Source organism: Citrus clementina, unplaced genomic scaffold, assembly GCF_000493195.1.
Source record: "Citrus clementina cultivar Clemenules unplaced genomic scaffold, Citrus_clementina_v1.0 scaffold_1, whole genome shotgun sequence".
Taxonomy (NCBI): domain Eukaryota; kingdom Viridiplantae; phylum Streptophyta; class Magnoliopsida; order Sapindales; family Rutaceae; genus Citrus; species Citrus x clementina.
In genome coordinates this window covers 5,001,775-5,013,147 of record NW_006263303.1, presented here as the reverse complement: position 1 = coordinate 5,013,147, position 11,373 = coordinate 5,001,775, and positions in this window count along the sequence as shown.

Genomic DNA, 11,373 nt, shown 5'->3' with positions numbered 1-11,373 from the left:
TGGTCCAACCACATAGGACTCTCAATGCCAATTCAGCAAGCTAATTAAACAAAACCATGCTGGCCTTGTGACATGGTGTGTAAAACAATGAGGCATCTTTTAGTGCACCGAGGGGTCATACATATGGCAAGATTTCTTTGGCGGAGTAATGAAGTTTTTAAGTCGATTTGCGGACAAACCTTTTTAAGTGGGATTCACTAGTTATATATATCCTCTACAAATGGGTCCCCGATATAAGTTTGTTGCTGGAAATGTAAGTCAGTTGGACTCGAGTTGACCGACGATGCGGCTAGAGATGGCTTACATTGGATGATTTAAAGATTATATGTGTAAGCTTATAGTAAGACCTTTATTAAATGATACATGTCTTCCTCATATCAATCACAACGCATCAATATTCTCTTAGACCCACCATTTTTTAAAAAATATATCATTAACAATTTCGCTTTATCGGATGCAATAATTTATTTATTTTCATATGCTTTTGGTTCACCAATAAGTAAGAAAGGGTCCAAGAGCAGTTTTTAAATATAATATATGTATAAATATCGGACTAAATTACGACGTTGTTGTTTTGGGTGAGTTTTTATCAAGGTTTTATTAGTGTTTAGTTCTTCAGTCTATTTTAAAAAATAATATTTTTAGCTGATCATTTGAGTTTAAATCTTAAGAAAAAAATATTTTGTTTCTTGTAAATTAGATTTTTAACAAGTGTTATCTCACACTCGTACCTTTAATAGGTGGAGTTCCAATAACTTGAAATTTTACTTAAAAATATGACTTAATTTTTTTGTCCATAGGCTGCTTTCAAACAAGATATGGATTATATTATAGTTAAAAAGCAGCAGTTTAGTAATTTCCTCTCAAACATATTTTTTATTTTTTCAAACCTATATATTTAAACTAACTGCCTAAGATTCATTCTTAAAATTAAAAACAATAAATGAAATTATGAATTACGGGAATCATTGTCCTAAATCATCAATCATATGAGTTCGCAAATCTTGATAAATGGAAAGTCTTGACTCAAAGGAATCAAGTAAATGTTAAGAAACCTTCTCCCTAATACTCTCACTATATTAATTTGTAAATTTGATAAGAAAAATAGGTACTCTAAATAAGGAAGTTTTAATGTATTAATTATAGGACCATTTTATTGTATACAAGCACACGCACGCGCGCGCGCGCACACACACACACACACACACACACACACACACACACATATATATATATTCCCTTACGCTACTTAGACGGTTGCCTAGGGCGCCAATATAAATGAAGACCCCTAATTTTATTCCTAAATTATAGTTATTAATTATTGATTTATATTTATTATTATTTATAACTATATTTTCCATAAACAAACTACTAAATCCTTACAAAATCCCCTTTTAACGTTATAATTAACAATTTTAATCCATTTATTTCCTCCATATATTTCATTAAAAACTGTATCAATGCCACATATTTTTTAAATTATTATCCATTAATATCTTTTTTTCAATTAAAAAAGAGTGATGATGCATGCATAAACTATTGTACAAACTAATTTGGCATTGGTTTAATAAAAATACAAAATAATAAACACAAATCATGTGGACTAAAAGATATTTAATCCAACCAATTCAATCATGCCACATCAGTTTGTACAAAAATTTGTGTCTATATTATTACTTATTAAAAAAATACACTAAACTTTTATTGCTTTGGTGAAAAAAGTACTTTCTCTACCCTACTTTTCGCTTAAGGAAAAAAAAATCAATTGTTTTACTTTCCATTAATCACTGCTGCTTAAAGCGTCAATCCATCAAAGTTAAAGTTCTCAAATTCCCAAGTTTAAATTTTTCTTTCTCTTATTAACTAATTTTGTTAATTAGTTATTTTTTTAAAAAAATATTATTGTGTTCATAGGTTGTTTTCTTTTAATTGCACAACATAATTGTTTGCTTGATTCCTCTTGTTTCACTAGGGGAAAAAAAGTCTTCTAAAAAATATGCATTAGGATACAAAAAATTCAAAAAAAATAAAGGAGAAGAAAAAAATTAGTTTAATCTCAAAAAGGAATCATTGATAAAAACTTATTTAAAATCAACCATATCATAGGAAAGGTTAAATAGTTTAACTATATCATCTATTAAGAAAGATATATTAACAAAATTAGAATATAAAAATTTAATTAATAATTTTGCATTTTAAAAAGTTAGAGAAATTGATTTTAAATAAATAAAATTAATCATATATTTTACCTCAAAATTTTAAAAGACCTAATTAAAATAATTTGTCTAAAATCCTAAAATATGATTGAGCCTCCTTTACGTGTACGTGTATATATATATAATAATCTTCAAAGAAATAACAAGAAAGAAGATATAATTTATTATTTTCTTTAAACTTTAGATGGTAAAGGAGCGGGCACCATGACGATGGATTGCCGAGCTTGGTGGTCCTGGTATTTAGCGTTCTTATAAATTAACCTCCCCATTGTTCTCCACCACCAAAACCATCAGCCAAACTCTCCTCGTCTTAATCACATTCAAAGCAAAGTCAACCAATCTTCCCTATTCATTAAATCAATCAATGCTCAGAACTCGAACATTGATGGATTCAAATGCTGAGTGTGCAATCCATGGCTGAGAATGGGAGCATTGGAAGGGAACAACGACGCGCCACGATTATGCTAATGGTTGTGCGGCTGTACGTCACTGTTGCGGTGACTATGCAGTGACTGCCTAATAACTCTATGTCTATGGTCATACACACTAACAGAGGAAGGAATATGATGCTATAGAGATGAGTTCCCTATTAAATCGTGGAGTTTATTTAACCCAAATTCTACTGTGTCTATGGAATATTATTGGGGGAATGTAACCCAGAGGGGAAAAAAAAAAAAGAGTAATGAGGGACTAGAATGGATGCTTTCAAATTTCGGAAGATTTTCTGTTCAAGATTAAATGAATGCTTTGAATTAGTATTATCTTTGCTCACACGGAAGAACTATTAAATTTGGTCTACAGCGAGAAGGTAATTTTTTAATAGGAATAAGCCATAAAAATGAAACCAGCGTACGAAATTAGTCCGAAAAAGGAGACCGATTTCACAGCCTCTTAAAGTATCCTCTTTATGGGCTCGTTATCACTCTAAAGTGGTGATTTCTTGTCTTTGGTTATATTCCTGTGATTCTTCTCGAATTCCCAATATTATTATCATTACTTCTACTTTCTTTATGTCATTAAAGCCTTTTGCTCTCATCCTTTAACAATCACACAATCACTCCTAAATAATAATGTTATGATATGTGTGTATTTATTTTAAAAAATAAGTATGTAATTAGTAGTTATATAAAATGCAACTGTACATGTCATACATGCATTAATTGGCTATATTACCTCTGATGTATTCTAAAGTTCCTCCACTCTTAGAGATTTATGTTGTGTTTACTAATCGGTAATCAGCGTGGGCTGAAATCAAAATGAATTAAAATCAGAATGAAGAATATGAATTAAAATAAGATGTTTACTTGAACGGTAGAAATTAAAATCAAAATCAAAATTAGAATGAATTATATCACCATTGATGTGTTTACTTTATCTTAGAATCCAAATGAATTGTTGTAAGTTACTAAATGCCTTTAATTAATTAATTATTATCACCATTATTAATTGTTATAATAATTGTTTATTATTCAAAAATTTATTATTAAAAAAACTTATTGTTACAATAGTAATAATAATCATCATCATCTGTGATTGGCAACAGTAGTGGCCACAAGCAGCAATGGTGATCGCAACAACAACAAGCAGTAATGGCATCAACGACATCAACGACATTAAAATGTAAATTTTTATTTTATTTTTTAAATGTATAAAGAAGGATAAAATGAGAATCTTAAAAATACAGTGGATGTAATATAATCACTCCAGAGAATAGGATTCTCATACCCACTCTCCTCATAAAAATGAAAACTCTAGTAATTATTCCCAACTTTTAGTTGGACCCCCTTTAATTCTAACTCAACCTCTTATTTAAATAAGTAAAACACATCATTTATTCTCATTCCTTAATTCCCAATAATAATGGCAAAGATGATTTCTTTTCTTGAAAGAGATTGGCAAAAATGGAGACAGTCGGTGGCTTGTTATATATATCTTTGGTTCATTTTGCTTTGATTCTTGTCAAATTCCCAATAATACTTCTACTTTCTTTATTTCTTTTTGGACTGCTGCGGCCCCGTTCCATTTATATTATTATAGTAAGAGAGAGATTATTCAAGATTATAAAAATATACATATATTAATGAAAGTGCAAGAGATACTCGTTTAATTTTAGGATAATTTAATAAAACAAATGCACGTGATTTGATATTATATAGCTTGGGACCATTATACTTGAAGACAAGAATAAAACATTCTCTTTCAACAGCAGTGTGCTCATCAAGAGATTATACTCATATGCAAATCATTATATTCAACTAAACCTATTAAATATTTCCTTTGACTACGATACATATACACACACGAAAATACAAAGCCAGAAATTAGATGTTATACATAATAACTGAACAGTATATGCTGCCACCATTATCATAAACCATACATACTAATATACAATAAATCATGATTGCTACATTAAGTCACTCTTGGCCTCGTACAATATTGCATGATGATGAAAGTGTAGACGACATAAAATCACACCTTCATCATCATCTTGCTAACATACAAGTACTTACGACCCACTACCATAAGGTGCATGTCCCACTATTACATATATGGTCTACGTATCGTACGTGCTCTTGACGTACAAGATTTTTTGGCAAAAAATAACCTCTCATGACTGCTAGCTTTGTTTCTAGTAAATTATATATATATATATATATATATATAGAATAATTAAATAAATTATGGAGAGTTTATTCATGCAGCTGGAGCATAATCGTAATCCCCATCATCGTCGTCGCCGTCACCTTCAACGCATGCTGCCAGGACATACTCATATCCATCTTCACCCTCATCATATCCATCTCCATACTTCTTGCACCATGATGAGGGCACAATGACCTTTGAAATGAGACACATTTTTAGAATGGCTTACGGAGATGGCTAGCAAAGAAAGAGTGCAAACAAAAACAAAAACTTGTGCGCTTTTAGTTATCTGGTGATTTTTGTCGAGTTTGAAGTGGAAACGAGAGGAGACTTGCTAATATAGGAGGAGGGAAGGTGGCTTACATGGTTTAGGCTCGGGAACACCACGTGAGGAGTGTGGAGAGGTGCATTAAGTGTGTGACGGACAAATGCCGATGCCAGCTGGCACCATTTGGTCCAACCACATAGGACTCTCAACGCCAACTCAGCAAGCACATGTTAAAGTGGTGAGATGATGTGTCATAAAGCACCTCTTAGCGCATTGAAGGGTCATATACAAATTGCTAGATTTTTGGAAACTCAAAGTTTTATGTGGATTTGTGTACGCCTTTCGCGGATATTTGAAAGTGGGGTTCACTAATATTAGTAATTATTATCCATTTATTCTCCACAATTGGGTTTTCAAAGGTATGTACGTACATTAATGAGCACCATGTGACAACCATCATTTTGATCACTTTCTCTTGATTCAATGGCCGGGTCCGCGTAATTTAGTTAATTCCGAAAATGTATAAGGCATTGTAATTTGTTACTGGAAATGCGTGTCTCAATTCTGTGCACAACACTCTGATGTATTGATGACATACTACACTCTACTTTTGACAATTCAATAGAAGTTAGATTATCGTTTGGACTTGAGTTGGCTGATGAGGCAACTAGGCCTAGTAGAGAGCTGTCTTTTCTAGAATTTAATTCTGCCCCTGTGAAAATATATAGACATGTCCAAGTGCATACAAAAGTAAGACCTTCGGTGGTATGAAGCCGAATAAAAATTCTCATAGACCCACATTTTTTAAAATATATATTCTTTTGGAGAAAAATCTGATCATTATGATGAGTAATGATAATAGTAGTGGGGCATTCATAGGGTGAGGGGTGGATACTTGAGTCCCTGCTAGAAAAAAGAAATCATTTAATGTTTAGTTAATTTTTTTTAATTAAAATCTCCAATAAACTATACTCAACTCCCCAATAATTCAAATTATATTCAAACCCCCGATATATTTACACTTAGAGTTGGGCTTTGTTAATTAAAATATAACCCATAAATATTAGCATTAATTTATTTTTTAAATGGCCCACAAATTTGTTAATAATTGTAGACTTACAGTGAAGTATGATAAATCTTTCAAATAGATATATTCATTATTCTTTAAATTTTCTTTTTCATATTACTATTGAATAGGTCTCCACTCAATTAATATGTTGTCTTTGCCCCCGGATAGTAGTGAAGGTTTGTGAGGAAATATACGTAGTATATTTTGAAATTGCGTCATCATGCAGTGAGACAGTCACCCAATTTACCCAATAATATATTTTCCCATGCCATTAAACTCACCTTTTAATCTGATTAGAGAATTGAGTGCTGATGTGTCCTAGCTTCTGGCCGTATTTGATATTCTTGTAATATTAAGCCGCAGTGTGAAGAATGAGTCGACAAATAGTGTCAACAGCGTGGGACCAGATTAGCCCAACAAATGACGGAGAACATGTTTTGACTTGAGATTTTGGATATGATCTATGTCAAATTATAAGGAGTTTTGAATTGGAGTTCTGATTTAGGGCTTAAGCCATTTCCTATCGTGTCTTATATAGGTTTAAGTCCTTGCTTTTAAAACCCTAAGGAGATTACCAAGGAAATATCATGAGTAGAACGCAACTTTCCAGAATAGTAGCCCAGACTGAAGCAGATAACGTGCTTCGTGGTCCTCTCTTTGAGCAAGGGCATATATAATGTGTTTGTTGAGGCCTAGGCTAACCCTTTGAGGGTTGCACATGACGTTTTAGGGCTTGTATGTGTTGAAAAGTCATTGGGCACATGCACGTGGCATCTAAATTTGAAGAAAGCATGCAAATTTTCAAAAGATTACCAAACAAATGAAGAAAAAATGAAAAGTTGGTAAATTTGTTAAATTTGTAAAATGGGCACCATTGACAATTTGTTTGGGTTAGGTGGAATAGTACTTGGGTTAGGTGAAATAGTGCAAGCTTCAAGCCTATAAATTGAAGACATTTTTTCATTACATAGCATTCCAAAATTGAGAACAACAATTCAAGTGAAGAATTGTTGAGAGAGTGAGCAATTGGAGAGTGTTTGTAATTGAGAAGTTTTTCTTTCAAGTGTGTGAAAGTATTAGGTGTATTTGGGTTTTGAAAAGTGAGATTTCTTTACTCAAATTTTGTACTCCAATAATTGTTAATTATACAATTATTTTCTTTTATTCCCATGGACGTAGGCATATTGCCGAACCACGTTAAATTTTGTGTCATTTATTTTTTGTGATTATTTGGTACACTTGATTCCCGCATTCCGCACACAACAGTATGATAGTTTATTTTTATGTTATGATTGCTTATTTTGTTGGTTCCTTGCTTTAAACATGTAAAATCTTGATGAATTAATACTTAATTAAGTAATAGGTTTTGCCAAATTTCACTTAGGATCAACTTGCTAAATTGTAATTTGATTAATTAGTAATCATTTAATTACATAATAAATACTTAATTAGATAATAATTTTTTCTTGGTTCCAATACTATTAATTTATCCATATTTTATTGTATTAAGGTCCTGATGAAACCCTAACCCTAGCAGGTTTAGGAAGTTATAACCCTTTTACAAACACAAGCAAATCCTCCTTAAGTTTGGTCTAAACCAAAAGAACGAAACTCCATCTCTCTTACTCATTAAGTCAAGGATTTGTTTTCACGAAACATCATATTTTTCTTAAGAGAGGATTCTGAGCTAAGAAGGTTTTGCGGTAAGACTAGGCCTCTTGAGACTTTTTTTTTTTTTTTTTTTTGAGGAGAGGCCTCTTGAGACTTGGAAAATAAGACTTGTAATATAAAATCTAATAAACTCATTTATATACTTTATAGCTGGCCGTATGTTAATATTAATCCAAAATAATAGACCCTATAATGATGACAAACACATGTCGTCCCGATCAATGTCCCCGGATTACCATTTTTTATGTTCAAATTTCAGATCTAAAGTGTTAATTTCTTGATTCAACATTCAAGATATTAATGAAAACCAGCGCAAGCTTTTATTTGCTTTCCAATTTTCTACGCTGCATTGAACTGATCACTAGCTAGTAACTGCGTTCATAAATAATGATAAACTGATCATGAATGCTTGAAAATAGAGTCAAATTGTCCATTAGAAAACTGAAACTGATTCAATTGGGCCATGATTTTTTAGTTACCTCGCACTCTGTCTACTCCTTCCCACCCGCAAATAAAAATGTATCCTCTTCAACTTGAACCCCCAAAGTTCAAAGACTTGAAATACAAAAAGAAAAGGAAATCCAAATGCATATTAGTTGACACCAACATATATATACACCAGCAGCAAAATAGTCTTATATAGGTAAATTCTCTGTGAAAGTCGAAAAGCTGAACTTGAAATGTTTCTCTCTGGGCTAGAGTACTGCAGTTCTATGCAGGCAGGAAATTTATTTTTAACCTGCAAAGTTCATCAATCACCTGATAATTAATCATTAACATTTAAAATCTTCTTTATTGACTCCTTTACTCTCAGGAAATAACAAATAAATGTGAAAATAGGCGGATGATATAATTAAGAATATATAATCAAACAAATACAAACACGATTATCAATAACTTTATTTATTATTTATAAACATCTGTTTATCATGCTACATCGATCTTATTATATAAGTAGTCTTACTGGATTATTATTTCCTCACTAAGGCCAAAAAGCCACTCGTTACACGGATTACATATAAGTTTATTATTATATCAATAACTCTGAGTGGAATTTAGGGTTTCACATATATATATATAAAACTGAAGAACTAAAAGTAGCTAGCTAGGGTTTCACAAATGTTGGTCATCACTTGACTAAGCAGCCGGAGCATAATCATAGCCACCGTCATCGTCGTCATCGTCCCCATCACCCTCCATGGATGCAGCTGGAGCCAAGTCACAGCCGTCGTCGTCATCGTCGTCGTCGTCTCCATCCCCTTCAAATGGTTCATTACGGTAATAGTAAGGACAGCCATAAACATGAATGCTATCGTCATCACGATGATGCACATTACCATGCGTGATGCCCTCTAATGATGAGCTCATCGGAGCCATATTTTATTTGGTTCAATGAACAGAGAAACAAAAAATTTAATAACAGGAAATTGCAATCGTCTGACCTGGGTCAATATACGAGGAGAGATTAAACTTAAATAGAGGGGGAAAAGGCGAAGCCTTGGAAGGGGCTTGTTCCGGTTTCTGGTTGTCTCGTGGAACTTTGAGGCAAAAGTGTGTAGGGCTCGTGACGAAAATGGCCACGTGAAGGCCTAGGTGGCAGCATCGTAGACAGTTCTCTGTAATGCAGAATCTGTGCAGTGTCCATATCAATTGATAATTTGACATGTACATGGAAAGCTGTGTCCATGAGATCTTTTTGTTTTTGTGCTTTTTCTTGGGGAGATAGTGGAAGCAAATGTGCAAAGCATGTGATGATATGAACCGAGGATACAAGAAAAATCTTCAGTTTTTGTGGCTATATGTACTACTACTAATATAATAATTAGCTTTTCAAGTAGAATTGTGTCATTAGTATTAGTTATGTGCCTTCATGACATTTTAATTATAAGTCGGTCTTTTCAAAAAAAAAAAATTATTATAAGTCGGTGGCCATTCAAATATGAGCTTATATTTGCGACTCAACTTATGATTTTTGAGATTATTTATTATTCTATTTAATCATTTAATCCATGCTTACATCTTACTTGAGGATTGTAAAGGTTGGAATAATAAGTGGGAAGTGTACCACTAGTGATCAAGTCATTGTAAAATGTGTTTCTCAAATATTTATAAGAAAATGCTTAACGTCGGGAAGACTGAGAGAACGCCGCCCGAAACGGCAGTTTGTGCTGGCGTTTCGTCTCTTGGCCCCCACTCCTCCATGTTACTTTCTCTTTTCAGTATTCTTTTTTTAAAAGGACAAAGCAAGCAGTTGGTCTTTTTTTGTCCCCAACGTGACCATGCTTAACTTTTGTTGAGAGAAGGGCAAAGTAACTTTCTTTTTCTCATTCACTAGACTGCCTTCTTTACAATTTTTCTCTCATCACTTAGCAGTAGTTCACAAGTAGGAGAGATGACATTTTTTCTTTAGCAGTAGTTCATCACAAGAGAACTCGAAACAACATTTTTTCCTCATCACAAGCAAGAGAGAAACGGCATTAGCAGTAGTGGCCGATCTAGATCTTGAAGTAAAACACCCAGCTGGTAATTACCTGATTATAAAGAGTGATTTTTTTTTTATTTTTCCTATTAAATTTTATTATATGATAATAATAGAAATGTACTTGCATTTACTGGTTAAATGATAATGATAAATGTGTTTGATTTAGAAATTTTTAAATTTAAATTTTGTGTTCAATTTAGAAATATTTTTATTTAAATTATGTGTTTGATTTAGAATTTTTTTAATTTAAATGATGTGTGGGATTTAGAATTTTTTAATTTAAATTTTGTTTCAATTTAGAATTTTTTAAATTTAAATTTTGTGTTCAATTTATCATTTTTTAATTTAAATTTTTAGAACTTTAATAGATTAAATTATTGCCAGATGGTGTTTGGAAAAATTTATAATAATTTATTCTTAATACAAATATTAATTATTTTGTAGAAATGGAAAATTTGGAACATGAAGATGGAGTCGAAGATGTGCAATCGGAAAAATATGAGCCGACTCTTGAGATGTTATTTGACAGTCATGAGGAAATGTGGCAATTTTACAAAGCCTATTGTGAACAAGAAGGGTTTCCTGTGAAGAAGCTAACTAGTAAGAAAGGGAGCGATGAAATTGTAAGATACACGACGTTGCATGTGGTCGTAGTGGCAAGTCAGAAAGTAAATCTACTGATGTGCTGAAACCAAAACCTATTGCGAAAACTGGTTGTGATGCTAGAATGAGAGGTTGTGTAAATGAAGATGGAAAATTGGTTCTTTGAACTTTAAACATTCAGCACAATCATGGATTAAGTCTGAACAAAGCTAAATATTTTTCTTGTAATCGCAACATTAGTGCAAGTGCAAGAAAGCATATTAAAATGAATGATTGTGCATGAATTAAAATTGCCAGCAATTTTAATTTTATTGTTGTTGAAGCTGGTGGATATGAAAATGTGTCATTTCTAAAAAAAAAAATTGTAGAAATCTTGTTGACAAAACTAGGCAATTACAACTTGGAGAAGGAGATGCTA